The sequence below is a fragment of the Arachis hypogaea genome, chromosome 5 (assembly GCF_003086295.3).
Source record: "Arachis hypogaea cultivar Tifrunner chromosome 5, arahy.Tifrunner.gnm2.J5K5, whole genome shotgun sequence".
Lineage (NCBI taxonomy): Eukaryota > Viridiplantae > Streptophyta > Magnoliopsida > Fabales > Fabaceae > Arachis > Arachis hypogaea.
Window position 1 is genome coordinate 94,581,995 of NC_092040.1, and position 6,494 is coordinate 94,588,488.

Genomic DNA, 6,494 nt, shown 5'->3' on the forward strand with positions numbered 1-6,494 from the left:
AAGAATTTATGTTGAACTAGACCTAACAAAGAAACTAATTTCAAGAATCTCCGTTCTTGATCATACTTTAAATGTTGAATATGAGGGATTACATCTTATATGTTTTACGTGTGGTAAATATGGCTATCGATTGAATCAATGCAGTGAAACTCAAGAGCACAAGGTGGTGTCGGAGAACACATCCAAAGCCGGCAAGGGTGGCAGTACATCATCTGTCGAAGGGGACGGCACAAATCACGTTGGCAATGGTGGTTAAGAGGCCCCAGAATCGGTACAAAAAAGGCAAGTAAATCAAGATTCCTCGACATTCGGACCTTGGATGATGATAAGAAGGCAAGTAAGATCTAACGCGGGAATTAAGGGTGCTAATAATAAAAATGATCTCCTTCTAATTTGGAAGCTAGAAATTCTAACAGGTCACATTTTATTATTCTTAATGAGAAAGATATGGAGCAAATCCACGAGGAGATTGTGCATGAGAAGCTTCATGTGGAAGAATCCATGCAAAGTGGACTAGACGCTAGAATGGAGCAACATGGGCCTTGTACTTTAGTGCCACTTAAAGTCCATAAAAAAATGAAAGATCAACCCAATCTCTCCACAAGATTCTTGAATTGGAGGCTGGAAAAAAGTCCCCAAATAAGTAAAAAGGCTAGAAATAATAAGAATGGGCTAAATAGGCCAGAAAAAGTGAACAAAGATAAAATGAAGATTAAACTAGCTGAGAGTCATACCTTAGTGTTCTCTGACTCAACATTTGTTCATTTTCTAATTGAGAAAGTAAGCTTAAAAAATCTAGAGAGAGAAGCCATGGAATGTGAAATCATTCACAGAATGGGCATTATGCAAAGGGAACAGTGGGAAGCTTTTGAAGTTGAAAAGATTATGAAAGAAGGCATGGCGAAGCAAATGGCGTTGTCTTCCTCCAACAACCCGAACCTTTTTTAAATGGCTATGACCACTAATGTGGAGGAAATAGATGTAAATTGTTAGGGAAAGAACTCACCTGATAAACCACCTAATCTCATGATTAAAGATTCAGGATCATCAACAAACAGTGAGGGTAACTCTAAGGAACTCGATTTGATCTTGACCAGTGGGGAGCCACACTCTAATTGATCTGCATCTCTAGTGACATTTTTCTCCTATTTCTTTTAATGAAATTTTTATTCTTACATTGTCGTGGTGTTGGTGGAAGTTCTTTTACTGCTTTAATTAGAGATGTTAAAAAAGAATATCATGTTATTTTTTTGTTCTCCTTGAAACTTATATTAGTGGGGGATAAAGGAACTAATATTAGAAATAAGTTGCCTTTTGACAGTTGTTTTATAGAGAAAGCCAGAGGATACTCTAGAAGTATTTAGTGTCTATGGAGTTCCAATGAATGGAGAGTGAATATTTTGCAGAGTCATCAATAATTCGTATATATGAAGATGCTAGAAAAGTACATACATCCACGGTTTTTACTGTAGTGTATGGAAATCCCCAAAGAGTACATAGAAGAGAACTCTGGAAAAACTTGAGGGATCTGAGTTTGCAGAATAGTCTCCCTTGGTGCCTGGCTAGGGATTTCAATGCGCTTATGCATAATTTGAAAAAGACAAGGAGGAGCAGCCACTCAATTTAATGGTGCATGTGTTGATTTCCAGGAGTGTGTTTCTGACTGTGAACTTTTAGACTTAGGATACTCAGGATATCCTTTTACCTGGAAGAGAGGGAACTTGGTCGAAAAATTAGATCGTGGTTTGAGCAACATGGATTGGCAAATCAGATTTTTGGAAACTACGATAAAGCACTTACCTATATTAAAATCTGATCATGCATGCTCCTCTATATCTCTAACTCTTTACTTCTCCCTCATCTAACAAATGGCGAAGGCCATTTAGATTTTTAGCATCTTAGTTATCCCATTCGGACTTCAATAATATGATTTCTAATCATTGGAAAATAATTGGTCCCAAGGTATTACGAACTTTATAGATTCTCTTAGAGTATAAAATTTCACTGTCTGTGGGAATATTTTTAGAAGGAAAAGTAGGATTCTAATGAGATTGCATGGCATCACGAATAGCTTGAGTGTGAATCACAATCTTTATCTAGAAGATCTCCAAGTTACTTTTTGGAAAGATTATGCAGAGCACCTTTTCCAAGAAGAAATGTTATGATTTCAGAAGCCCAGACGCAAATGGATAGAGTACAGTAATAGAAATACTAAATATTTTTATAGTACTACTATGGCCAGAAGAAGGAGGAATAAGATTACTTCTTTGCAAGATGAGGTGGGTAATTAGATACATGATAGTCACTCCTTTGAAGTAATGGCCACGACTTTCTATACCAATCTATATTGTGATTATCTCCTTAACATTTCCTTTGTGATTAATGGTGCTTTTCCGGCATTAAGTTATGAAGATATGACTTTGATTGGTTGTAATATCTCCTACAAGGAAATTAAAGATTCTCTTTTCATCATGGGTAGCTTCAAAGCTCTGGAAAAAGATGGTATTTAGTAGGCTTTTACCAAAATAAATGGGATCCTGTGGGACTGGATTTATGCAAGATGATTGAGAATATTTTTGTGCACCATCAGAAAATCAAAGAGCTAAATGAGACGCTTATTACGCTTATTCCTAAGATGGATCCTGTTACTAATATAAAGCTAATGAGACCTATCAGCTTATGTAATGTCTCATACAAAGTGATTACAAAAATTTTGACCCAAATGCTGCGGAGGGTTGTGGAAAAGTTAGTGCGTCCAACCCAGTGTAGTTTCATCCTAGGGAGGCATAGTTCTGACAATATTATCATTACCCAATATGTTATTGACTCTATAAGGAATAAATAAGGTCTGAAAGGATGGATGGTGATTAAAATCAATCTGAAAAAGGCTTATGATAGATTCAAGTAGAATTTTATTGAAGACACTCTAGTTGATATTGGGATGTCCTTTCAGTTCATTTCAACAGTAGCCAGTTATATTTCATCTGTGAGGATGAGGATTCTATAGAATGGGAAAACCTTGGACAAGTTCTCTCTTTCAGAGGAATTCGGCAAAGTGACCCTATTGTCGTTACATTTTTGACTTCTGTATGGAAAGACTCTCTCATCCTATTAATGCTGGTGTAGATCACGGCCTTTGGAAGCCTATCAAGCTTAACAGAGAGGGCCCTGAGCTTTTTGATCTATGTTTCGCTAATGATTTAATTCTCTTTGCCGAAGCAACTATGGACCAAGCTGAGGTTATTAATAAGATGCTTGAAGCATTCTGCTCTAGTTCAGGTCAAAAGGTCAGCAATGAAAAAAAGCGTGTCTTCTTCTCGAAGAATGTGGGTAATAATGTGAGAAATTAGATAAGCAGTATCCTTAAGTTCCCTAGAACTGATGACTTGGGAAAGTACCTTGGTGTTCCTTGATACATGAAAATTTGTCTCTCAACAAATTTTCCTTTGGCAAGTATACCGAATTGTCGCCAAGTAAAACTCACAATAGAGTGAGGTCGAATCCCATAAGGATTGATTGGTCAAGCAACTTTAGTTAGAAAAATATGCTAGTTGAGCTAAATAGAATTTAGATTGAGATGCAGAAATTTAAAGGACTGGAAAGTAAATAACAGAAATTAAAGTGCAGAATCTTAAATGGGAATTTGGGGTAATGAGCATGAAATTAAATGGCAGAAAGTAAAATAGCAGAAAGTAAAGAGAATGGGTAAGATCAGAAATGGGGAAATCATTGGGTTCAGGAGATGTTGCATTCTCCGGATCAAGTTCATTCTCATCCCTTCCTCAATCAATGCATTCATTAATCTCCTTAGCAATCTTAAGTGATTGGATCCCAATTCCTTGGCAATCCAATCTCTCTAAGCTTGAATAATTGCCCAATTCCTTGATTTAATTGCTCATGGGAAGAGATGAAGTGTGGTCACTGATTATACCACATATATTCCTTGATTTAAGATCGAAAGCTTTCTAGTAAGATCAAGAGAAAAGAAAGAAGAAGAAGAATGAAAACTATAATTGATCCATCAAATTACAACAGAGCTCCCTAACCCAGTGAAAGGGGTTTAGTTGTTCATAGCTCTAGAAATGGAAAATGGCAGAAAAGAAGAATCCATGCTAAAAGTGCAGAAAAGTAAATCTATAAAGAGTAGTTCACAAATGTGCCAAAAGCTCCTCTATAGTTCAAAACTACTCCTATATATACTACTCCTCTTGATCTTCTAGTGAGTTCTTCAAGTCTTGGATGTGGGCTTTGGATCCTGAGTTGAAGCAGTTCTCATCTTTAGTGGGCCCAACTTGCAGAGAAAGATGAATTAGGCTTTGGGTATTTAGTAAGATTTAACGTTGATTTCCATTGTGGGTTCGAGAACGTTAGTGGCATTCACTTTTTCCACTAACGTTCCAACCTCATATATCCACGTTAAATCCAACGTTAGTGGTCTTAACGTGACCACTAACGTTGCTTTCTCAAAACTTGGCTAACGTTATTGGGACTCACTTTTCCCAATAACGTTGGCTTATACCCCTTCGCAAACGTTAATGGGAATCACTTTTCCCATTAATGTTGCTTAGTGCCCCTATGTTCCTACGTTAGAGTCCACATTAGTATAGCTAACGTGACTCTTAACGTAGGTGTGATCCACCTTCGAGAGCGTTAGTGACACTCACCTTTGTCACTAACGCTCCAAATGCCACATTCTCTACGTTAGAACTCACGTTAACTAAGTTAACGTGGCTCTTAACGTAGTAGTGAAGCCACCTTCCAACGTTAGTGACAAAAGTGAGTGTCACTAACGTTAGCTCTTTGATCTCAACTTCACGTTAACTTTCACGTTAATAGTCTTAACGTGAAAGTAAACGTAGGCAATGCTAGTTGGTCTAACGTTAGTGACAAAAGTGAGTGTCACTAACGTTGGCTTTTGTTTCTTCTTCCACGTTAGAGTTCACGTTAACTAAGTTAACGTGACTCTTCACGTGGATCATTGCCAAGTTCTCCAACGTTAGTGGTGTTCACTTTTACCATTAACGTTGGAGTTCCTTCTTCTTTTGCGTTAACTACCACGTTAACTTAGTTAACGTGGCAAGTAACGTGAGCTTTGGGTGGCTTCGCAGGTATTATTGGTGATCACTTTTCTCATTAACGTTGCAAGCTTTACCATTCCATGTTAGTGTTCACGTTAACTAGGTTAACGTGAATACTAACGTGGTTCTTCCTTGCTCCCTTTCCCTGAAAACAAGCAATTAAAGTAAATCAAAGCTCTAGCCAAAGTCATGAGATTATGCATCATCAATTTATCATGCAATTCTAGCAAAATACTCATGAAATTATGCAAAGTTCACAAAAGTTGCTTGAATCAAGGTGTAAGTGTAATTTCATCCAAAACTTGCCTTATTCACTAAGAAAATGCATGAAACTACCTTAAAACAGTAAAGAAAAGGTCAGTGAAACTGGCCTAGATGCCCTGGCATCACAACACCAAACTTAAAGCTTACTTGTCCCTAAGCAAGTACTGAAGCATAAGAAGAATGAAATGAAATAATCAAGAAGATAAGATAGAAGTAGCATTCTTAGTTTATGGGGTTTCATGCATAGCAACTTAGGTTCTTTCCCTCTAGGTTTCAAGCCTTTATCAAATCCTTAGTCACCTTCTTAATTACATCCTTGAGGCTTCTTTCTTATTGATCCTTCCTTCTTTTTCAAGTTATTTTTCTTTTTGCTAAGTGCTTTGTAAGAGGGCGACTCTTTATGATAAGCTTTCAGCCAACACTCCCAAACCAGTTGGTTTTAAGGTGCTAGGTTTAAGACACCCCTAAGGACCTACTTCCTCAAGTCTCTTTCCCTCATACATACACACCACAGGCATATGGTTTGTTATTTTTCCTTTCTTGAGACCTTGGTGTCCAGCACCTCTTTGGGTTACTAAGTGTTTTGTAACTAAGGTTACTCTTGATTGTGGACTTTCAGCTGATAATCCTGGATTAGTTAATCCAAGTTACCAAGTGATAATGCACCCCTAAGAGCTTATTCATCTAAGTATATCCTTTGTACATAAACACCACAGACACATGCCTCAATTTTGAAACCCTTAATGCTAGCATTGTTTCTTATTGTGTTTCTTTCCTTTTCACTTTTATTGCTCTTTCTCTTTTCTTTTGGGATCTTATTATTTAGCTAGTCTTAAAGGGTGTGTCTCAAACAAAGGACTTAGGATAGATAGTTGCTTTCTTTCCTTCTTTGGTGAACCAACTTAGCTTACTAATTAACTTACCACAAACATTCAGAATGCACTTCATAAAATAACTCCACTCTTGTTCTTTTCATAACATTTTCTTTTTGATTAACTTAAAGAGACAGCATACAAGTAAGAAAGGTGAAGTGAACACTCAAGACATTAGGCTAGCACATTAAAATTGTGAATAAAGGGGACAAGTAAAAGATGCAGGTTTTATTCAATCATTTTTCACTTAGAGTTTTGCAGTTTGAGATGGGTTGAAACA